Here is a 26852-nt window from a genome sequence, read left to right on the forward strand (position 1 = left end):
ATTGTAATGACCGTTTTTTTTGTTCAATTTGATTTCCAGATTCTGCATAAATTCTTATACAAATTCCACATCGTTTTTTTTTTCCTCATGCTCATATTAAGAAAATAAAAAAGTGTATTCCTGTTTAAAAATTTTTTTAACATACCCAAATTTGGGTTTGTATTACTGTACACATAGATTCGAAAAAGTTGTCAAAAAACAAATATATAACAAATAAATGTTATCAAAGGCAAGATAAGTTACTTTTCTACCAAACTGGATATATTTTTCGTGTTTTTATTCAATGTAACATATTTATTCAGCTCGAAAAACATAGTGTTTCCTGATGTATTCGAAAATTCAAGATGGCGTCTCACACCCTCTTTAACACCGTAAGTATGGAAAAAGGTGTTATAAATAAAAAAACTATACAAAATACTATTAAAACCCCGCCGAATATATGTCAACCTATGTCACGGTAACATATATTGAGCGAGTTTTTAACAGTATTGTATCCAGTTTTTTTTTATTTATAACATCTTTCCCACACTTACCATGTTAAAGAGAGAATAAGACGCCATCTTGAATGTTCCAATACATCGCTAAACACTGTATGGTTTTCGAGCTGAATAAACATGTTACATTGAGTAAAAACACGAAAAATATATCCAGTTTGGTAGAAAAGTAACTTATCTTGCCTTTGATAACATTTATTTGTTATATATTTGTTTTTTGACAACTTTTTCGAATCTATGTGTACAGTAATACAAACCCCCCAAAATTTTAATAAAAGAATATGTAACAATAAATAAAAACAATAAATTAATTTAATTATTCGTTAATTTTAGAATTAATTTAATATATATATATATATATATATATATATATATATATATATATATTTATAAAATTTAATGTACGAATCCGGGTATCAGTTTATTTTCAATATACTTCCGTTTTTTAATAAAAAAAATTTTAATAAACCGGGAATAATAACAAGAACTTGAGAGGGCGTGAGAGAAGAAAATGAGGAGAGAGGGACAGACAGACAGACAGACAGAAGGGTTGATTGCGCATGCGCTGAATTGTCCTGCTTAGCATGTAACTCCTGAGTTCACCAGATTTGACATATAGACTTCATTAACTACGATAACAATAAAAAAAAACACACACAGAAAAAAAACAACAAAAAAAACAGCATACTAAGTAAAAATAAAATTTAACAGCTGTGTTTACAATAAGTAATAATAACAAAGTTTGTTAAGAAATGATGAGAGGGAAACCCAGTAGAAAATTTCCATTTTGATTACGCATGCCAATGCGTTATTTGACATTGACGAAATTCACGTAATCTACCCTTTGAAGTAAAAAACACGCAACCCTTAAAACACCAACGAATGTTTCTTTCAAACAAGTCAAGCGAAAAAAGATTCAATAAATGTAAGTATAATATTACTTGCATTATTTCAACTTTTTGTACATCTGTTTCTATTAATTTTCCAAAAACGCAGGGGGAAAGTAATTTTCGGAAGGGAAATGTCGGTAATTGGGATTAGATAACTATTTAAAAAAAAAAAATGGGTTTGTATTACTGTACACATAGATTCGAAAAAGTTGCCAAAAACAAATATATAACAAATAAATGTTATCAAAGGCAAGATAAGTTACTTTTCTACAAAACTGGATGTTTTTTTTTTTGTTTTTATTCAATGTTTATTCAGCTCGAAAAACATGCTGTGTTTACCGATGTATTGGAAAATTCAAAATGGCGCCCGACTCTCTCTTTAACACGGTAAGTTTGAGAAAAGGTGTTATAAATAATAAACTAGACAAAATACTTTAAAAAAAAAACACCGAATATATGTCAATTTATGTCACGGTAACATATATTGAGCGAATTTATAACAGTATTTTGTCTAGTTTTTTATTTATAACACCTTTTCCCGAATTTACTGTGTTAAAGAGAGAGTCGGGCGCCATTTTGAATTTTCCAATACATCGGTAAACACTGTATGATTTTCGAACTGAATAAACATGTTACATCGAATAAAAATACGAAAATTATATCCAGTTTTGTAGAAAAGTAACTTATCTTGCTTTTGATAATATTTATTTGTTACATATTTGTTTTTTGACAACTTTTTCGAATCTATGTGTACAGTAATACAAACCCAAAAATATAACTAAGAATGAATTTAATCTCTTTGAAGATTTTAGAAAAGTTCGGTAGATTAGCGACACTTCCTCCTCCCCCCGTATTGAAACTTTATTTATTTTCAAATAAGTGAAGACCAGAAATCCAATTAATCACCGATTTTGTAAAAAATATTCTATCAAACTAAAATAAATATTTGAAGCCAATTTTTGTTTATACTTGTACAGTTTAGTCAAGACATTAAAAAATAAAAATATCGAAAAAACAGCTCAAATTGTACGTATCTGGTATGGAATGAAGTTCTCCGAAAAAAAATTTCACTTAATTTCATCTAGTAGTTTTTAAAAAACAATTTGTTATGATATCGAGCAAAAGGTTCGATTTATAGAAAGAAAAGCTAGTTATTAAAGATGGGGAGGGGGTGTCGGTACTTTACATGGAGTTATCTCTCGTGTCGTTTCTAAAATTCAAACAAAAATTTAAAACAAATTCAAGATGTCTGCCTTCAACGCGCTCTCATAAAAATGTGTTTTTTCGCTGTAAAAAAAACAAAAAAAAAAAAAAACTACTCGATCAAATTAAGTGAAATTTTTTTTTCAAAGATGTTCATGTCAAAACGGATGTGTACAATATAACCTTTTTTCGATATTTTCATTTTTAATGTCTTGATTAAACTGTACAAGTACCCTTTTTTATGAAAAAAGGTCAAATTTTATTTATTTTCAAATAAGTGAACCAGAAATTCAATAAATCGCCGATTTCTTTTATGTTCTTTCAGATTAAAATAAATATTTGAAAACCTTTTTTATGAAAAAAAGGCCAAATTTTAGGGAAAATGCCGAAAGAAAAAGAAAAGGCCAAACGGAGAATTCTTAAAGTAAAAATGGCTATATTGAAAATGATTACTGTCTGCTATATTGAATATGTTGGCTCCCAAATACTTTAGATAAATAACCCTGCGATAATGAACATTCTACAGTTTATATATTATTTTTAAAGTATACCAGAAGACTTTAAAAAATACTTGAAAATTTTATATTCAAATAATTGTTGATAAATTTGTAAATGATCACCTTCAGCAAAATTCCGTTCCAAAGAAAATGAGTCTTCTTTATTTAGGTTATTAACTGTTTGAATAGAAACAATTATTTCAGAATTAACAGTGGGGAATTAGTTTTGCATATCAAATTAGCGTAAACTTATCAGCTATTTCAGGCCAATCGTTTATCTGAATAACGTTTATAGACTATATACCCAATTTTTTTTATTAAAGAGAAGTAAATTATGTTTTTTGAAGGTGTTACAATATCTAATTAACTCTACCTGGAACCCTAAGTCCAGGTGGCAACATTCCCCACAAATTCCTTCTCTTAATCCTCCCATTGAGCTTTAATTCATGTGCCTTAGATGTCATTCAAACACTATCTGACCCGAAAATGAGGGGCCATTTTACTTTTAAACTTATATGTGAAACTGATCCCTCAACTTTAATTCTATAAAAATTGTTTTATTCTTTTTTTTTCCTAGTTCTTTCATAATGTTCATACATTATGACCCAAAAAGCATAATTTTAGGATGGATGGGTTCAACAATAATAACAAAGTAAATAATAACAAAAAATTAATAATAACAAAAAATTAATAATAACAAAAAATTAATAATAACAAAAAATTAATAATAACAAAAAATTAATAATAACAAAAAATTAATAATAACAAAAAATTAATAATAACAAAAAATTAATAATAACAAAAAATTAATAATAACAAAGAGTTAATAATTTTGAAATTTGGACTTGCATTACATTTTATATTTTATTTTACATGAATTTGATTTTTGTGAAAATGTTTAAAAAAATTTTTTTTACAAATTTCAAAGCTTATTTTTTATCATTTGTTAAATGTTTTATTTATATCAGAAACATTGTCAAGTACATCAGAAAGCATTGAAATATGCTAACATATGTTTTGCCATACTAGTTTTGTTATTTGAAGTAACAACGACAGTGAATGTTGTTTTTGAATCTTGATTGTGCAAACATTAAATCAGCAGGTTCTTTATGCCAATTAATGCATCAATAAGTACCAAGTTTAATATTATTTAACAACCAATTTTAGGCAAAATTTAACTGTAATCAGTTTCATTTCCTTCAAACATGATACACTGTTTCCAATGTTTCTCTAACAATTTGATGCCTAATTTTTTGTAGAACAATTTCTCTTCAAAATACACCTACATTTTCAATATCACTTCTTCACTGGAGCCAAATCTCTTTTCCTGGAATATTATTTAGGGGTCTGCAAACAGTCAAGTGCCACGAAGAAAAAGGTAAAAAAAAACCTAATTCAAAAGACCTACACAAAATATTAAATTTAAAAAATATAATTTCAGTTTATATATTTTTGTGCGTGTAATGAAACAATGTTCTTACTTTTTAGTGAATATTAGTTGGATGGGAAATTTTTTTTTCTTTTTTACTTAAAAATATGTTTCATCGTAAAAACATTCATGTCATTTCTGCTAAAGGAAGAAATATTTGGGGGGGGGTTAAATCAGAAATTGTACAATAGATTATAAAGATTAAAAATGTGCATTCTATAGATAGGAAACGTCAACACAGTTTAAGAGCCAATGTATTCACGATCAATTACATGTGATGGTGAAATTATTATGTTTTGGATGTGTGCACTTTTATTCGTGTAAAAATGTTGCATTTTTATTTGTGTAGAAATGTTGCACTTTTATTTGTGTAAAAATGTTGCACTTTTATTTGTGTAAAAATTCTGCACTTTGATTTGTGTAAAAATGTGGCACTTTTATTTGTGTAAAAATGTGGCACTTTTATTTGTGTAAAAATGTGGCACTTTGACTTGTGTAAAAATGCTGCACTTTGATTTGTGTAAAAATGTTTCACTTTGATTCGTGTGAAAATGCTGCACTTTGATTCGTGTAAAAATGTTGCACTTTGATTTGTGTAAAAATGTTGCACTTTTATTTGTGTAAAAATGTTGCACTTTGATTTGTATAAAAATGTTGCACTTTTATTTGTGTAAAAATGTTGCACTTTTATTTGTGTAAAAATGTTGCACTTTTATTCATGTAAAAATGTTGCACTTTGATTTGTGTAAAAATTTTGCACTTTTATTCGTGTAAAAATGTTGCACTTTTATTTGTGTAAAAATGTTGCACTTTGATTTGTGTAAAAATGTTGCACTTTTATTTGTGTAAAAATGTTGCACTTTTATTTGTGTAAAAATGTTGCACTTTTATTTGTGTAAAAATGTTGCACTTTTATTCATGTAAAAATGTTGAACTTTGATTTATGTAAAAATGTTGCACTTTTATTCGTGTAAAAATGTTGCACTTTTATTTGTGTAAAAATGTTGCACTTTTATTTGTGTAAAAATGTTGCACTTTGATTTGTGTAAAAATGTTGCACTTTGATTTGTGTAAAAATGTTGCACTTTGATTTGTGTAAAAATGTTGCACTTTGATTTGTGTAAAAATTTTGCACTTTGATTTGTGTAAAAATGTTTCACTTTTATTTGTGTAAAAATGTTGTACTTTTATTTGTGTAAAAATGTTGCACTTTTATTTGTGTAAAAATGTTGCGCTTTGATTTGTGTAAAAATGTTGCACTTATATTTGTGTAAAAATGTTGCACTTTGATTTGTGTAAAAATGTTGCACTTTTATTTGTGTAAAAATGTTGCACTTTTATTTGTGTAAAAATGTTGCACTTTTATTTGTGTAAAAATGTTGCACTTTTATTTGTGTAAAAATGTTGCACTATGATTTGTGTAAAAATGTTTCACTTTTATTCATGTTAAAATGTTGCACTTTTATTCATGTAAAAATGTTGCACTTTGATTCGTGTAAAAATGTTGCACTTTTATTCATGTAAAAATTATGCACTTTTATTCATGTAAAAATGTTGCACTTTTATTTGTGTAAAAATGTTGCACTTTTATTCATGTAAAAATGTTGCACTTTGATTCAAGTAAAAATTTTGCACTTTTATTTGTGTAAGAATGTTGCACTTTTATTTGTGTAAAAGTGTTGCACTTTGATTCGTGTAAAAATGTTGCACTTTGATTCGTGTAAAAGTGTGTTCAGTTATTATGTTGCAAAATGTCAGTATAGTCCTCACCTATTATTTTCTATTATCTGTTCATTTTTATATTTAGAACCAGTTTTTGTTTTGATGTAATTCAATAGATTTTTCTCCTCAATTAAGAATTAATGTACTCTTGACTTTTAATCATTTTATCTTCAGATTTTTTAAACTAAAAACATGTGACATTTGGTTTGTGTTAAAAATAGTGGTGGGACGATTAATCGGAATCAGAATCGTTAATCGTAAGAATCGTGTATTTTGGGAGGTATCGGAATCGGAATCGCCTCGTTAAAAAATACCTTAATTTTCCGATTCCTTCATTACGATTCTTTTAGTCAGATATTGAAAAAAAGAAAAAAATGTCCTGATATTTCTAACCGCAAGAGAGAAATGTAGCATGTTATAAAAAGAAACCAAAGAAATTCATTACTAACAGGGCAATGCTTAGTGCCTCCTCCCTTACAAGATTCATTCATTCAGATCTATTGTAATCAAAACTACAAAAGAATTAACTTGAAAAGAAGTATGCAGGGCTCTACATTGCGAGTAAAAATTTAAAAAAATACGCTTATCTTTTTTTACTAACAAATCTTCTAATACTGAATGAAAATGCTTTTTCAACTTATATTTTCTTAAAATAAAACGAGCAAAGTCAAATTATTTAAACAGTAAAAGGTTTAATAGAATAATATACTTTTTTTCTTTTTTTCAAAGAAGGCTTTTGAAAGAAATATCCCTAAAATGAAATTAATCACGTTGTATTATTTCGCAAAATTTTGAAATTTGGACCAAATGAAAATTCGTTGAATTTCTTGAAATCTTTTTTTAACTCTTTGGTCCACGACTTAGCAAAATTACCAACTAGTCACTCTGACCAGTTTTATTAGTGAGGGTCGAAATCGCAGTGTCTTTTTTTTTTTTTTTTCTAAGTCACCATCTAGGTGTCACCAATTTTTTTAACCCTCCTTAACTTCAAAGAGTAAATACAGTATACAACTAAAAAAAATAATTTTTAAAAATGCTGATTCTATTTCATGAAAAATTCTTTTAACTAGAAATTAAAAGATAGCTGAATGACAGCAACAGGAGCACTGGTTAACTACTGTACCACGTGGAAAGGTGTGGGGGGAGAGGAAAAAAGGAAATTAAATGATGATAATAAATTATGATAATCGTCTTTGAAAGGCACTAAACTCCTAAAATTTACTTCTTTAAAATTTTAGGCGGCATTCCCCGGCGATTTTAAAGAACTCTCTCTCAAAAAAAAAAAAAGAAAAATTAATTTTTTAAGGTTTGGGAAAGATATATTTATTATAACCGAATTCCTGTATGAAGACTGGATCTACTTTATTGGACGTTAATTTGTGTGATAAGTAATTTTTCAATGTTTAATATGTTTTTAAAGTTTCAATTATCAATTAAATTTTTTTAATTGCGTTTTATTTTCAATTTATTTAAAAAAAAACAGGGTTTAAAATGTATTTTTCAAGGTAACAAGCTTCGAAAGAAGTCTAATAAAAAAAAAATCACTTAAGTTTTAATTTCGACAACCCTGAGAATTTAATTATTAAAAAAATATTGAAATGTGACATTTTTTTTAAACATTTCTATTAGTTCAATTAATTTTCTTTCAATAATTCATTTCACTCAACAAACTTCACCATTTTTTTTTTCTTTTATCTTTTTCTGTAATTTTGGTAATTATTTTTGCTCAAGTTTATCTAGTATTTCATTTGTTTTTATAGCGGTATCGTTTTTATATGTGTTCCTTTGATATACCCTATTTCAAAATTAGTTGGGCTAAACTTATTCTTCACGTTAGAAACAACGTGTAAAAGCAATGAAAAAGTAAGAAAAAACAATAGGTGTTAACTACACTTTGTGAATTATGCACGTTCATTTATAAATTATTAAATTAAATATTTATTTTTTTTATATTTAATTAGTATATATTTTCTTTCTCTTCCACAATATTTTTTTTATTTATTTCATTAAATCTGTTAATTATGAGGACCAAAATAATGAATTGTGTTAATTTATTCTCTAATTTTCTTGTTTTTGTTCTGTTATATAAATTCTATTTTATTTGTTTTTGCTCTGAAGGATTAATTCTATTTTCTTTTTTTTTTTTCTGTATTCCAATTAAGTAAAATAAATTTTCTCTAAAATAAATTTTGCTAATTTTTCGTTTAGTTTACTATATAATAATTTTATTTAAACCAAAACACGACTGTGTAGGCATAAAATATCTCTTCCAAAGTTAAAGAACATATTTGGGAACTACCCGACCATAAGTATAAAACTAACTGGTATATTTCAAAACAATAATTCCCTAGGAATCGGAATCGGTATCGTACTTGGTATCGGAATCGTTAATCAATATTTTCCTGGAATCGGAATCGGAATCGTATAAAAATTAGGAATCGTCCCAACACTAGTTAAAAACGTAAAGAAAATAAGAATTTTATAAAAAAAAGTCAAATAAGAAGTCAAAATTAATTGATTTATTTTTTTGCAGATTTATTCCGGAAAATGTGAACTGCATAAAACATCATTCGTAGCTTAAAAATAGACTGATTCAGTGGTAAAGAAATTTTGAATGACAGGTAATTATTCGAATTTGTCAAATTTTTAGTGTTTATTATTTCTATGGTAATGACATAAATAATATTGATATAAACATTTTTATTCATATTATGTACTTCAAGGAAACTTATTAAAAAATAATTAAATTGAAAGTAAAACTAATTCGTGGATGTCTGAGAAAATTCAACAGAAATTGTAAGGAAACAAATTAAAAGCAAAATTTAAATAAGAAACACAACAAAATTTGAGTAAATGTACAAGCTTTATAAAAGAAATATCAAAGATAATTCCAGATTATCAGAGAAGTAAGTAGGTGGAATTAAGAATTACTTTTTTAAAAACAATAGCAATTTTTTATGAGAAAATAATTTGCGACATTGTATTTATTCTTCAGACGATTATTCTCTTTTTTAGTGTTATTTGCACTATGTTTCAGTTGATCACACTTGTGACCTGCTTCAGATGCATCTTGCCGAATTCGTGTAAAAATGCTGTACTTTTATTTGTGTAAAAATGTTGCACTTTTATTCGTGTAAATATGTTGCACTTTTATTCGTGTAAAAATGTTGCACTTTTATTCGTGTAAAAATGTTGCACTTTTATTTGTGTAAAAATGTTGCACTTTGATTTGTGTAAAAATGTTTCACTTTTATTCGTGGAAAAATGTTGTACTTTTATTCGTGTAAAAATGTTGCACTTTGATTTGTGTAAAAATGTTGCACTTTTATTTATGTAAAAATGTTGCACTTTTATTCATGTAAAAATGTTGCACTTTTATTCATGTAAAAATGTTGCACTTTTATTCATGTAAAAATGTTGCACTTTTATTTATGTAAAAATGTTGCACTTTTATTTATGTAAAAATGTTGCACTTTTATTTATGTAAAAATGTTTCACTTTTATTTATGTAAAAATGTTGCACTTTTATTTGTGTAAAAATGTTGCACATTTATTCATGTAAAAATGTTGCACTTTTAAAAGTGGGAAATCTTTCTGTCAAACTTGGGATATTTTCTGACTCAGAAAACAACACAGAATTTCCAATTTAACCTTTTATTCATCCATGAGGGTAGTATGCCCTCGTTTCATAAAGTCCTAAGTAATTCATATATGTGTTTTGGGTTGCCTGCATTGAAGATTAAACCTTAAAATATCAGAAGAGTGCAACTTTTGCAACTGACTTTTATCCAAAACTATATTGAATGTAAAATACAAAACTAAACAAATTCCAATCAATACTATATTGAAAGAAAATACAAAACTAAACAAATTTCAATCAATACTATATTGCATGTAAAATACAAAACTAAACTAATTTCATCCAATACTATATTGAAAGTAAACTATAAAACTAAACTAATTTTTTCCAAAACTATATTGAAGGTAAAATACAACACTAAACTAATTTAAATCAATACTATATTGACAGTAAAATACAAAACTAAACTAATTTCAATCAATACTATATTGAATGTAAAAGACAAAACTAAACTAATTTAAATCAATACTTTATTGAATGTAAAATAAAAACTAAACTCATTTCAATCAATACTATAGTAAAAGTAAAATACTAAACTAAACTAATTTAAATCAATACTTTATTGAATGTAAAATTCAAAACTAAACTAATTACAATCAATACTATATTGAAAGTAAAATAAAAAACTAAAATAATTTGAATCAATACTATATTGAATGTAAAATACAAAACTAAACTAATTTTTCCAAAAGTATATTTAATGTAAAATACAAAACAAAACTAATTTTTTCCAAAACTATATTGAATGTAAAATAAAAAACTAAACTAATTTCAATCAATACTATATTGAATGTAAAATACAAAACTAAAAGAATTTCAATCAAAACTATATTGAATGTAAAATACAAAACTTAAATAACTTCAATCAATACTATATTGAATGTAAAATACAAAACTAAACTAATTTTTTCAAAAAACTATATTGAATGTAAAATACAAAACTAAACTAATTTCAATCAATACTATATTGAATGTAAAATACAAAACTAAAAGAATTTCAATCAAAACTATATTGAATGTAAAATACAAAACTTAAATAATTTCAATCAATACTATATTGAATGTAAAATACAAAACTAAACTAATTTTTCCCAAACTATATTGAATGTAAAATACAAAACTTAAATAATTTCAATCAATACTATATTGAATGTAAAATACAAAACTTAACTTATTTTTTACAATACAATATTTAAAGTAAAATACAAAACTAAACTAATTTTTTCCAAAACTAAATTGAATGTAAAATACAAAACTAACATAATTTCAATCAATACTATATTGAATGTAAAATACAAAACTAAACTAATTTTTTCCAAAACTAAATTGAATGTAAAATACAAAACTAAACTAATTTTTTCCAAAACTATATTGAAAGTAAAATACAAAAAAACTAATTACAATCAATACTATATTGAAAGTCAAATACAAAACTAAACTAATTTCAATCAAAACTATATTTAAAGTAAAATACAAGCCTAAACTAATTTCAATCAATACTATATTGAATGTAAAATAGAAAACTACAATAATTTCAATCAATACTATATTGAATGTAAAATACAAAACTAAACTAATTTTTCCCAAACTATATTGAATGTAAAATACAAAACTTAAATAATTGCAATCTATACTATATTGAATGTAAAATACAAACCTTAACTTATTTTTTACAATACTATATTTAAAGTAAAATACAAAACTAAACTAATTTTTTCCAAAACTAAATTGCATGTAAAATACAAAACTAAACTAATTTTTTCCAAAAATATATTGAATGTAAAATACAAAACTAAAATATTTTTTTCCAAAACTAAATTGAATGTAAAATACAAAACTAAACTAATTTTTTCCAAAACTATATTGAAAGCAAAATACAAAAAAACTAATTACAATCAATACTATATTGAAAGTCAAATAAAAAACTAAACTAATTTCAATCACAACTATATTTAAAGTAAAATACAAACCTAAACTAATTTCAATAAATACTATATTGAATGTAAAATACAAAACTACAATAATTTCAATCAATACTATATTGAATGTAAAATACAAAACTAAACTAATTTTTCCCAAACTATATTGAAAGTAAAATACAAAACTAAACTAATTTTTTCCAAAACTATGTTGAAAGTAAAATACAAAACTAAACTAATTTCAATCAATACTATATTGAAAGTGAAATACAAAACTAAAATAATTTCAATCAATTCTATGTTGAATGTAAAATACAAACTTAACTAATTTCAATCAATACTATATTTAAAGTAAAATACAAAACTAAACTAATTTCAATCAATACTTTATTGAATGTAAAATTCAAAACTAAACTAATTACAATCAATACTATATTGAAAGTAAAATACAAAACTAAACTAATTTTTCCCAAACTATATTGAATGTAAAATACAAAACTAACATAATTTAAATCAATACTATATTGAATGTACAATACAAAACTAAACTAATTTTTTCCAAAACTATATTGAATGTAAAATTCAAAACTAACCTAATTTTTTCCAAAACTATATTGAATGTAAAATAAAAAACTATAATAATTTCAATCAATACTATATTGAAAGGAAAATACAAAACTAAACTAATTTTTCCCAAACTATATTGAATGTAAAATACAAAACTAAACTAATTTTTCCCAAACTATATTGAATGTAAAATACAAAATAATCTAATTTAAATCAATACTATATTGAATGTACAATACAAAACAAAACTAATTTTTTCCAAAACTATATTGAATGTAAAATTCAAAACTAACCTAATTTTTTCCAAAACTATATTGAATGTAAAATACAAAACTACACTAATTTTTCCCAAACTATATTGAATGTAAAATACAAAACTAAAATAATTTCAATCAATACTATATTGAATGTAAAATACAAAACTAAACTAATTTTTCCCAAACTATATTGAAAGTAAAATACAAAACTAAACTAATTTTTCCCAAACTATATTGAATGTAAAATACAAAATAATCTAATTTAAATCAATACTATATTGAATGTACAATACAAAACAAAACTAATTTTTTCCAAAACTATATTGAATGTAAAATTCAAAACTAACCTAATTTTTTCCAAAACTATATTGAATGTAAAATACAAAACTACACTAATTTTTTCCAAACTATATTGAATGTAAAATACAAAACTAAAATAATTTCAATCAATACTATATTGAATGTAAAATACAAAACTAAACTAATTTTTTCCAATACTATATTGAAAGTAAAATACAAAACTAACCTAATTTTTTCCAAAACTATATTGAATGTAAACTACAAAACTAAACTAATTTTTTTCAAAACTATATTGAATGTAAAATAAAAAAATTAACCTAATTTTTTCCAATACTATAAAATACAAAACTAACCCTATTTTTTTCAAAACTATATTGAATGTAAAATACAAAACTAAACTAATTTTTTCCAAAACTATATTGAATGTAAAATACAAAACTAACATAATTTCAATCAATACTATATTGAATGTAACATACAAAACTAAACTAATTTTTTCCAAAACTATATTGAATGTAAAATACAAAACTAACCTAATTTTTTCCCAAACTATATTGAATGTAAAATACAAAACTAATATAATTTCAATCAATACTATATTGAATGTAAAATACAAAACTAAACTAATTTTTTCCAAAACTAAATTGAATGTAAAATACAAAACTAAACTAATTTTTTCCAAAACTATATTGAATGTAAAGTATAAAACTAAACTAATTTTTCCAAAACTATATTGAATGTAAAATACAAAACTAAATTAATTTCAATCAATACTATATTGAATGTAAAATACAAAACTAAACTAATTTTTTCCAAAACTATATTGAATGTAAAATACAAAACTAAACTAAGTTTTTCCCAAACTATATTGAATGTAAAATACAAAACTAAACTAATTTTTTCCAAAACTATATGGCATGTAAAATACAAAACTAAACTAATTTTTCCAAAACTATATTGAATGTAAAATACAAAACTAACATAATTTCAATCAATACTATATTGAATGTAAAATACAAAACTAAACTAATTTTTTCCAAAACTATATTGAATATAAAATACAAAACTAAACTAATTCTTTTCCAAAACTATATTGAATGTAAAATACAAAACTAACATAATTTCAATCAATACAATATTGAATGTAAAATACAAAACTAAACTAATTTTTTCCAAAACTATATTGAATGTAAAATACAAAACTAAACTACTTTTTCCAAAACTATATTGAATGTAAAATACAAAACTAACCTAATTTTGCCCAAACTATATTGAATGTAAAATACAAAATAATCTAATTTAAATCAATACTATATTGAATGTAAAATACAAAACAAAACTTATTTTTTCCAAAACTATATTGAATGTAAAATTACAAACTAACCTAATTTTTTCAAAAACTATATTGAATGTAAAATAAAAAACTATAATAATTTCAATCAATACTACATTGAAAGTAAAATACAAAACTAAACTAATTTTTTCCAATACTATATTGAATGTAAAATACAAAACTAAACTAATTTTTTCGAAAACTATATTGAATGTAAAATACAAAACTAAACTAATTTTTTCCAAAACTATATTGAATGTAAAATACAAAACTAACCTAATTTTTTCCAAAATTATATTGAATGTAAAATACAAAACTAAACTAATTTCAATCAATACTATATTGAATGTAAAATACAAAACTAAACTAATTTCAATCAATACTATATTGAATGTAAAATACACAACTAAAATCATTTTTTCCAAAACTATATTGAATGTAAAATACAAAACTAAATTAATTTCAATCAATACTATATTGAATGTAAAATACACAACTAAACTAATTTTTTCCAAAACTATATTGAATGTAAAATACAAAACTAAACTAATTTTTTCCAAAACTATATTGAATGTAAAATACAAAACTAAACTAATTTTTTCCAAAACTATATTGAATGTAAAATACAAAACTAACATAATTTCAATCAATACTATATTGAATGTAAAATACAAAACTAAACTAATTTTTTCCAAAACTATATTGAATGTAAAATACAAAACTAACATAATGTCAATCAATACTATATTGAATGTAAAATACAAAACTAAACTAATTTTTTCCAAGACTATATTGAATGTAAAATACAAAACTAAACTAATTTTTTCCAAAACTATAATGAATGTAAAATACAAAACTAAACTAATTTTTTCCAAACTATATTGAATGTAAAATACAAAATTAACATAATTTCAATCAATACTATATTGAATGTAAAATACAAAACTAACCTAATTTTTTCCAGTACTATACTGAATGTAAAATACAAAACTAAACTAAGTTTTTCCAAAACTATATTGAATGTAAAATACAAAACTAACATAATTTCAATCAATACTATATTGAATGTAAAATACAAAACTAAACTAATTTTTTCCAAAACTATAATGAATGTAAAATACAAAACTAAACTAATTTTTTCCAAACTATATTGAATGTAAAATACAAAATAAACATAATTTCAATCAATACTATATTGAATGTAAAATACAAAACTAACCTAATTTTTTCCAGTACTATACTGAATGTAAAATACAAAACTAAACTAATTTTTCCCAAACTATATTGAATGTAAAATACAAAACTAACATAATTTCAATCAATACTATATTGAATGTAAAATACAAAACTAAACTAATTTCAATCAATACTATATTGAATGTAAAATACAAAACTAACCTAATTTTTTCCAAAACTATATTGAATGTAAAATACAAAACTTAATTAATTTTAATCAATACTATATTGAATGTAAAATACAAAACTATAATAATTTCAATCAATACTATATTGAATGTAAAATACAAAACTAAACTAATTTCAATCAATACTATATTGAATGTAAAATACAAAACTAAATTATTTTATTCCAAAACTAAATTGAATGTAAAATACAAAACTAAACTATTTTATTCCAAAACTATATTGAATGTAAAATACAAAGCTAAACTAACTTTTTCCAAAACTATATATAATGTAAAATACAAAACTAAACTAATTTCAATCAATACTTTATTGAAAGTAAAATACAAAACTCTAATAATTTCAATCAATACTATATTGAAAGTAAAATACAAAACTAATTTTTTCCAAAACTATATTGAATAGAAAATACAAAACTAAACTGATTTTTTCCAAAACTATATTGAAAGTAAAATACAAAAAAAAACTAATTACAATCAATACTATATTGAAAGTCAAATACAAAACTAAACTAATTTCAATCAATACTATATTAAAAGTAAAATACCAAACTACAATAATTTCAATCAATACTATATTGAATGTAAAATACAAAACTAAACTAATTTTTTCAATACTATATTGAATGTAAAATACTAAACTAAACTAATTTTTCCCAAACTATATTTAAAGTAAAATACAAAACTAAACTTATTTTTCCAATACTATATTGAATGTAAAATACAAAACTAAACTAATTTTTCCCAAACTATATTGAAAGTAAAATACAAAACTAAACTAATTGTTCCAATACTATATTGAATGTAAAATAAAAAACTAAACTAATTACAATCAATACTATATTGAAAGTCAAATACAAAACTAAACTAATTTCAATCAATACTATATTTAAAGTAAAATACAAAACTAAACTAATTTCAATCAATACTTTATTGAAAGTAAAATACAAAACTACAATAATTTCAATCAATACTATATTGAATATAAAATACAAAACTAAACTGATTTTTTCCAAAACTATATTGAAAGTAAAATACAAAAAAAACTAATTACAATCAATACTTTATTGAAAGTAAAATACAAAACTAAACTAATTTTTTCCAAAACTATATTGAATATAAAATACAAAACTAAACTGATTTTTTCCAAAACTATATTGAAAGTAAAATACAAAAAAAAACTAATTACAATCAATACTATATTGAAAGTCAAATACAAAACTAAACTAATTTCAATCAATACTATATTTAAAGTAAAATACAAAACTAAACTAATTTCAATCAATACTTTATTGAAAGTAAAATACAAAACTAAAATAATTTCAATCAATACTATATTGAAAGTAAAATACAAAACTAAACTAATTTTTTCCAAAACTATATTGAATATAAAATACAAAACTAAACTGATTTTTTCCAAAACTATATTGAAAGTAAAATACAAAAAAAAACTAATTACAATCAATACTATATTGAAAGTCAAATACAAAACTAAACTAATTTCAATCAATACTTTATTGAAAGTAAAATACAAAACTACAATAATTTCAATCAATACTATATTGAAAGTAAAATACAAAACTAAACTAATTTTTTCCAAAACTATATTGAATATAAAATACAAAACTAAACTAATTTCAATCAATACTATATTGAAAGTAAAATACAAAACTAAACTAATTTTTTCCAAAACTATATTGAATATAAAATACAAAACTAAACTGATTTTTTCCAAAACTATATTGAAAGTAAAATACAAAAAAAAACTAATTACAATCAATACTATATTGAAAGTCAAATACAAAACTAAACTAATTTCAATCAATACTTTATTGAAAGTAAAATACAAAACTACAATAATTTCAATCAATACTATATTGAATGTACAATACAAAACTAAACTAATTTTTTCCAAAACTATATTGAAAGTAAAATACAAAAAAAAACTAATTACAATCAATACTATATTGAAAGTCAAATACAAAACTAAACTAATTTCAATCAATACTTTATTGAAAGTAAAATACAAAACTACAATAATTTCAATCAATACTATATTGAATGTACAATACAAAACTAAACTAATTTTTTCCAAAACTATATTGAAAGTAAAATACAAAAAAAAACTAATTACAATCAATACTATATTGAAAGTCAAATACAAAACTAAACTAATTTCAATCAATACTATATTTAAAGTAAAATACAAAACTAAACTAATTTCAATCAATACTTTATTGAAAGTAAAATACAAAACTACAATAATTTCAATCAATACTATATTGAATATAAAATACAAAACTAAAATAATTTTTTCCAAAACTATATTGAATATAAAATACAAAACTAAACTGATTTTTTCCAAAACTATATTGAAAGTAAAATACAAAAAAAAACTAATTACAATCAATACTATATTGAAAGTCAAATACAAAACTAAACTAATTTCAATCAATACTATATTTAAAGTAAAATACAAAACTAAACTAATTTCAATCAATACTTTATTGAAAGTAAAATACAAAACTAAAATAATTTCAATCAATACTTTATTGAAAGTAAAATACAAAACTAAACTAATTTTTTCCAAAACTATATTGAATATAAAATACAAAACTAAACTGATTTTTTCCAAAACTATATTGAAAGTAAAATACAAAAAAAAACTAATTACAATCAATACTATATTTAAAGTAAAATACAAAACTAAACTAATTTCAATCAATACTTTATTGAAAGTAAAATACAAAACTAAAATAATTTCAATCAATACTTTATTGAAAGTAAAATACAAAACTAAACTAATTTTTTCCAAAACTATATTGAATATAAAATACAAAACTAAACTGATTTTTTCCAAAACTATATTGAAAGTAAAATACAAAAAAAAACTAATTACAATCAATACTATATTGAAAGTAAAATACAAAACTAAAATAATTTCAATCAATACTATATTGAATGTAAAATACAAGCCTAAACTAATTTCAATCAATACTATATTGAAAGTAAAATACAAAACTACAATAATTTCAATCAATACTATATTGAATGTACAATACAAAACTAAACTAATTTTTTCCAAAACTATATTGAAAGTAAAATACAAAAAAAAACTAATTACAATCAATACTATATTGAAAGTCAAATACAAAACTAAACTAATTTCAATCAATACTATATTTAAAGTAAAATACAAAACTAAACTAATTTCAATCAATACTTTATTGAAAGTAAAATACAAAACTACAATAATTTCAATCAATACTATATTGAATATAAAATACAAAACTAAAATAATTTTTTCCAAAACTATATTGAATATAAAATACAAAACTAAACTGATTTTTTCCAAAACTATATTGAAAGTAAAATACAAAAAAAAACTAATTACAATCAATACTATATTGAAAGTCAAATACAAAACTAAACTAATTTCAATCAATACTATATTTAAAGTAAAATACAAAACTAAACTAATTTCAATCAATACTTTATTGAAAGTAAAATACAAAACTAAAATAATTTCAATCAATACTTTATTGAAAGTAAAATACAAAACTAAACTAATTTTTTCCAAAACTATATTGAATATAAAATACAAAACTAAACTGATTTTTTCCAAAACTATATTGAAAGTAAAATACAAAAAAAAACTAATTACAATCAATACTATATTTAAAGTAAAATACAAAACTAAACTAATTTCAATCAATACTTTATTGAAAGTAAAATACAAAACTAAAATAATTTCAATCAATACTTTATTGAAAGTAAAATACAAAACTAAACTAATTTTTTCCAAAACTATATTGAATATAAAATACAAAACTAAACTGATTTTTTCCAAAACTATATTGAAAGTAAAATACAAAAAAAAACTAATTACAATCAATACTATATTGAAAGTAAAATACAAAACTAAAATAATTTCAATCAATACTATATTGAATGTACAATACAAAACTAAACTAATTTTTTCCAAAACTATATTGAATGTAAAATTCAAAACTAACCTAATTTTTTCCAAAACTATATTGAATGTAAAATAAAAAAACTATAATAATTTCAATCAATACTATATTGAATGTAAAATACAAAACTAAACTATTTTTTTCCAAAACTATATTGAAAGTAAAATACAAAAGAAAACTATTTTCAATCAAAACTATATTAAAAGTAAAATACAAATATAAAATAATTTCAATCAATACTATATTGAAAGTAAAATAAAAACTAAAAGAATTTCAGTCAAGACTATATTGAAAGTAAAATACAAAACTAAACTAATTGTTCCAAACTATATTGAATGTAAAATACAAAACCAAACTAATTTCAATCAATACTATATTGAATGTAAAATACAAAACTAAATTAATTTCAATCAATACTATATTGAATGTAAAATACAAAACTAAATTAATTTCAATCAATACTATATTGAATGTAAAATACAAAACTAAATTAATTTCAATCAATACTATATTGAATGTAAAATACAAAACTAAACTAATTTTTTCCAATACTATATTGAAAGTAAAATACTAAACTAAACTAGTGTTTTCCAAAACTATATTGAATGTAAAATACAAAACTAAACTAATTTTTTCCAATACTATATTGAAAGTAAAATACTAAACTAAACTAGTGTTTTCCAAAACTATATTGAATGTAAAATACAAAACTAAACTAATTTTATCACATACTGTATTGAAAATAAATTTAAAAACTAAACCAAATTTATCCAATACTATATTAAAAGTAAATACAAAACTAAACTAATTTTTTCCAATACTATTGAAAATAAAATACAAAACTAAACTAACTTTAATCAATACTCTATTGAAAATACAATACAAAACTAAATTGATTTTACCTAATCTTATATTTAAAATAACATACAAAACTAAACTAATTTTTCGCATAATATTTTGAAAGTAAAATACAAAACTAATTTAGCCCAATACTAGGTTTAAAATTAAATACAAAACTAAACTAAACTTATCCAATACTATATTGAAAATAAAATACAAAACTTACGTAGTTTTACCCAAAAATATATTGAAAGTAAAATACAAAACTAATCTCATCCAATACCATATTGAAAAGAAAATACAAAACTAAACTAATTTTATCCAATACTATATTGAAAATAAAATGCAAAACTTAACTATTTTTTACCCAAAGATATATGGAAAGTAAAATACAAAACTAATTTTATCCAATACTATATTGAACATAAAATACAAAATTAAATTATTACAGATAAACTGATTTTTGTATCTGTAAAAAAAGTATTTAATGTGACTAGTGTAAAGAACTTTTTCATTCAGATTTTACAATTTCATATATGGTGTTGATGTATGCGCAAGTTGCCTTTTTGATTTGCTGATCTAGATATGGCATACTGTCTATGATAGACCTGATGATTTTCACAATCACAGATAAAATGTAACCCAAGATACAAACTGCTATTGTAAACAATATTCTGATAGATCCAGTGGCTTTTAGATCCAATCATTAATGATAGGCATCTCATAGATATAGCAGCACACTTTTTGATCCTAATAATCTCCTTGCTCTTAGTTTTATCTACATTATCCTTAGCTAGTGCAGAGTCTTAAGATTAAATTAAGTGTTTCTAATATTCATTTGCATATTTCCAATTCATACAAATACTCAAAACTGTGACAAGTGTTAAGAACTATTTCGTTCATATTTGACAATTTTGTATACATTGTTGACATATGCGGAGGTTGCATAGTTGATTTGCTTATCTTAATATGACATGATGTTTATGATAGAGATCATCATTTGCACAATCACAAACTAAATGTAATCCTAGATACTAACTGTTATATTCTTTATAAACAATATTCTGATAGATCCAAAGTGGCGATTTACTTGAAGATAGGCAAATCATAAATATAGCTGCGCAGTTTTTGATCCTAATAATCTTCTTGCACTTAGTTCTCTGATACAATTACATTGTCAACATTATATGTATCAACATTATGTGTATCAACATTATGTGCATCAACATTGTGTGCATCAACATTGTGTGCATCAACATTGTATCAGCATTATGTGTATCAGCATTATGTGTATCAACATTATGTGTATCAACATTATGTGTATCAACATTATGTGTATCAACATTATCAACATTATGATTATCAACATTATCAACATTATGATTATCAACATTATCAACATTATGATTATCAACATTATCAACATTATGATTATCAACATTATCAATCATTATGTGTATCAACATTATCAATCATAATTTATCAACATTATATGTATCAACATGAATGTTGAGGTTCTAGTAATTAATAAGACAACACACTTTTGATTAGTTCTACTTCACAACTACTGTCAACATAAGTAACAATTTTATGAGTTTACAAATTGTTTTACAGAAATAAAAGTAACAATTGTTTGTTCATTGCTTTTACTCTTCGTTAAACAGTCTCTTGACTGGTCTTGTATTATATATTGTTACTCAGCTTGCTCTGTGCTTTGGATTCTGTTTGCTTCCATCATGTGGTAGCTACATGAAATCGGCATAAAAGTCAGCTCTTGAACAAAAGGACTTTTACTGCCACTCATCAAAAAATTGGACCTTCCTGATTTTGAGGTAGAGACTCTCACAGGAGCTTTCATAGATCTATTTTTGGGACCTACGTTTAAACCCCACCTTTAATACTCTAACTATATCTGTCTGCATTTCACGACCAAGAATAATGACATAAAGTGTTTGTTTTTACTAAGTCCAGCATATTCTATTACTCCGTCTTACACAGAAGCACTCAAAATCAATTAATGTGTGTCAGGTACACATCTGCTTGACTTGCTTCTTTCATTCCAGTAAATGCCACATATAAATGTTGTGAATAAAGCTGCTTTTATAGAGGAAAGATATTCTATTTTTTCATTGTCTTACTGCTGGGAGGCCCTGAACGCACCAGCTGTTATTTTCATGGGTATTATGCATTCAAATTGATTCAAGCTCCACGGACACATTACCAGCACTTTTGCCCTCCATCCAATATTAAATTGTCTGCATTACTGATAGTTTGTATAAGTTCTAAATAAAGTTTGTAACTATGCAACTCATGTAGTTTGTAATATTTGTAAGAAACTTCTTTTAACTTTGGTTACTGTACATCTTCTGATACTTGTAATTGCTTGAAAGTCTTCCTTCAAACCTGATTGATTTCAATTCTTTATTTATCTGCAATTCCTTATTAGTCTTTTTTCCACCTGTAAATAAGAAAATGATTTTCATTAAATAAAGAATTCTTTTCTTATGAAATATGACATTGCATTTAAAAATATTTCTTAGTCTTGTATTAAAATTAATATTTTTACTAAAACTTATCTTTTAATTCTTTTGCAGAATACCATTAACTTACGAGAAAAAACAGTTTCACTGGATTTGAATAAATATACATTGTTTTATTGACTTGGAATATGGAACTGTATTACAAAAGATAATTTTAAATATAATTCGAAATGTTACATTTTTATGTAAATTATCTACAATTGTGAACAAGACTAATGTCTTTATTTTCTTCAAATCAAATTCTTATATATATTGGACAAAAGATTTCCTTGGCTACTGTATTCAGTTACATAAACTATAGATAGTCAAATTGTACTAAAAATTATATCAAATATTCTGCTTTTAAAATTGTGCTAAAAGTCAAATATGTTTCAAGTGTCTGGTTCCTTTCTAACAGATCAACAAAATTTATATGTGAACACTTACAACAGATAAAACATTCTTTCAAAATAAGTGGATTTTTATTTGCAAGTAAACAACAGAAACTGTCCGCTAGACATACTAAAGAGAAACTATATTCTTGGGAAGTATTTCTTTTTTCTTTTACATGGAAACCCATATGTTTTTAACAATATTAATGTCTTTATTATCGTCAAATCACATCTTATGATACATTGGTCAAATTATACTAAAATAATATCAAATATTCTGCTTTAAAAATATGCTAAAATCGATTATGTTTCAAGTATCTGGTTCCTTTCAAACAAGTCAGCAGAATTCATATGCGAACACATACAAAAGATAGAACATTCTTGCTAAATACGTGACTCTTTATTTGCAAGTAATCAAGAGAAACTTTGCTATGCCATACATGTGACGACATACTGAAGACAAAGCATATTCTTAGCAAGTATTTGTTTTTTCTTTTACACAGGAAAAAATTATGTTGCAATACATGCATAAACATACTGGAGAGAAATCATATTCTTGTGAAGTATGTGGCTCTTCTTTTAAACAGAAAAAAAATATATTACAACACTTGCAGACACATACTGGAGAGAAACCCTATTCTTGTGAAATATGTGGCTCTTCTTTTTCACAGAAACAAAATATGGTGCAACATATGCGAACACATACTGGAGAGAAACCATACTCTTGTGAAGTATGTGGCTCTTCTTTTGCACAGAAAAATAATATGTTGAAACATATGCGAACACATACTGGGGAGAAACCATACTCTTGTGAAGTATGTGGCTCTTCTTTTACACAAAAATCACATATAGTTCAACATATGCGAACACATACTGGAGAGAAACCATATTCTTGTGAAGTATGTGGCTCTTCGTTTACAGAGAAAAAAAGTTTGTTGGAACACATGCGAAGACATACTGGAGAAAAACCATATTCTTGTAAAGTGTGTGGTTCTTGTTTTACAAAGAAAAACAATATGTTGAAACATATGCGAACACATACTGGAGAGAAACCATATTCTTGTGAAGTATGTGGCACTTCTTTTACACAGAAAAATAGTTTGTTGACACATATGCGGACACATACTGGAGAGAAACCATATTCCTGTGAAGTATGTTGCTATTCTTTTACAACAAAACAAAACATGTTACAACATATGCGAACACATACTGGAGAGAAACCATATTCTTGTGAAGTATGTGGCTCCTCTTTTACTCAAAAATATAGTTTGTTGACACATATGCGTACACATACTGGACAAAAACCATATTCTTGTGAAGTATGTGGCTTTTCTTTTGCACGAAAAAACAATATGCTGCAACATATGCGTAAACATACTGGTGAGAAGCCATATTCTTGTGAAGTATGTGGTTCTTCTTTTACAAAGAAGCAAAGTATGTTGCACCATATGCAAATACATAGTGGGGAGAAACCATAGTCTTGTAAGGTATTAGGCTTTTTATTTGCAAGAAAAGAATATATCTTGAAATACATGCAAACAGGAGAGGAACAAGATATGTTGATGCACACATGATATTCCTCCTTTGCAAGGAGAAATAATATGTTGTAAACTTGAGAGCAGTACATAATTGTGGCATTGTCAACTAGCAACAAAATGCACACTTAAATGCATAAAAATACATTCTTAATAGAAACCAATTATTGTGAAGTATGATTCCTTTTGCAATGATAATTGATTGAATACACATACTGTATTGCATATGACACCAATGACTTCGCCGATTGTTTTTATAACAATAAGTCATGGTGAGCAACCAATGAAAAGCTTCCAAAATTACTATAAAAATTGTAGAATTTTGGACCAATCAGTTGGCCGGTGTCTACGTCACGAACCGTATTTGATTCTTCAGCACCATCTTTGTTACTGGCAATTACTTCACACTCAGCATCGGGACTGCACTGCTGCTTCACTGTCATCTTTGTTCAACATAATGTCTCAATACTTAACAATAGAAACAGATTTAAATAATGAGATTTACACTCTTTATATCACCCTCAAGAAATATAAATAAACATTTTGTTAAGCAAAGAATATACTACATTTTTTATTAAAATAGTTTTACCCTTATTCAACAAGGGATGCCAAAATAATATCACTGATAAATGATCATATATTGCACATGTGATATTGTACTGAGCCTTATTATTAACTATAAGGGAACCTGGAAGAAAAGCGAACGATAAAGAAGGGGCTTGTGAAATCATGGCAAACGAAAAAAAAGCAAGAATGTCTAGTTTTCATCCTTATGTTTCCTGCTTGAAAAAAATATATACATATATAAATACATTTGTTGCGTGCATAAGATAATGAAAAAAATGTATATACATATATAAATACATTTGCGGCGTGCAGAAGATAATGAAAAAAATATATACATATATAAATACATTTGCAGCGTGCATAAGATAATAAATATATATATATATAAATACAGTTGTGGCATGCATAAGATAATGAAAAAAATGTATACATCTATAAATACATTTGTGGCATGCATAAGATAATAAATATATATATATAAATACAGTTGTGGCGTGCATAAGAATCGAAAAAAATATATGCATATATAAATACATTTGTGGCGTGCATAATAAAAAATATATATATATATGAATACATTTGTGGCATGCATAAGATAATGGAAAAAACATATTTATACTCAATATGTTATTAAATCTTATTTTTTTGTTTTGTGTTCTGTTACAAAATTTGTATTACCTCCTTCTTTCCTCTGTAGCATAATATTGTTATAATGGAGCCAATGCTATTTTCAAATTTTTCTGCAGAGATTGACGTCGGAATTGAAAAAGGCAGGGTGATCAGTCAAAGGCAAATATTGGTGTTGAAAAATAGAAGGGACAGTGGTTATAGGAGGTGGGTGGAAATTGGACCTTTCTGATTTGGAGGTAGATACTCTCAAAGGAGGTTTCATACATCTATTTTTGGGACCTAAGTTTAAACCCCTCTTTAATACCCTAACTATACATCTGCATTTCACCACCAAGAATAATGACATAGTGATATTTTAGGGTGACTGGGGCAGTGGATAAGGAAAAATGTCAGAAAGCTTTCCTAACCACAAGGAGCCCAGTCAGACAATTTATAAGCAAACTCATGTTTAACAATGACAGTTTTCTGTTGCCTAGAGGGGGCTTATTTGGAGATGACGGGAGTTCATATTGGAGACATATGTAATGTGGACTCATATTACACGAATAACGATGGTAACAATTCTGCGGGAGACATTCATAACAGACTGGGATGATTCTTGGTTACACGTATAGAGAGGAGACACATTACTTGAATGTGAAGTTATACAAAAGTTCTTACAAGATGATTATAAAACACATTTACCTTTCTTCCCTTTGCTTCTAAGGGGCTCCCACTCGGCAA

General features: G+C 24.1%; 1 long non-coding RNA gene across 1 annotated transcript; it reads left to right on the forward strand.

Moving 5' to 3' along the window:
- Positions 1-968: 968 nt before the first annotated feature.
- On the forward strand, positions 969-26150 carry LOC145269408 (uncharacterized). Its single transcript, XR_013865035.1, has 3 exons — positions 969-1419; positions 8769-8856; positions 23081-26150. It is a non-coding gene; the product is annotated as an uncharacterized LOC145269408 (long non-coding RNA).
- The last annotated feature ends 702 nt before the right edge of the window (positions 26151-26852 follow it).

The sequence above is a fragment of the Euprymna scolopes genome, chromosome 45 (genome assembly GCF_053919585.1).
Source record: "Euprymna scolopes isolate OS-2025 chromosome 45, ASM5391958v1, whole genome shotgun sequence".
NCBI classification, from domain to species: domain Eukaryota; kingdom Metazoa; phylum Mollusca; class Cephalopoda; order Sepiida; family Sepiolidae; genus Euprymna; species Euprymna scolopes.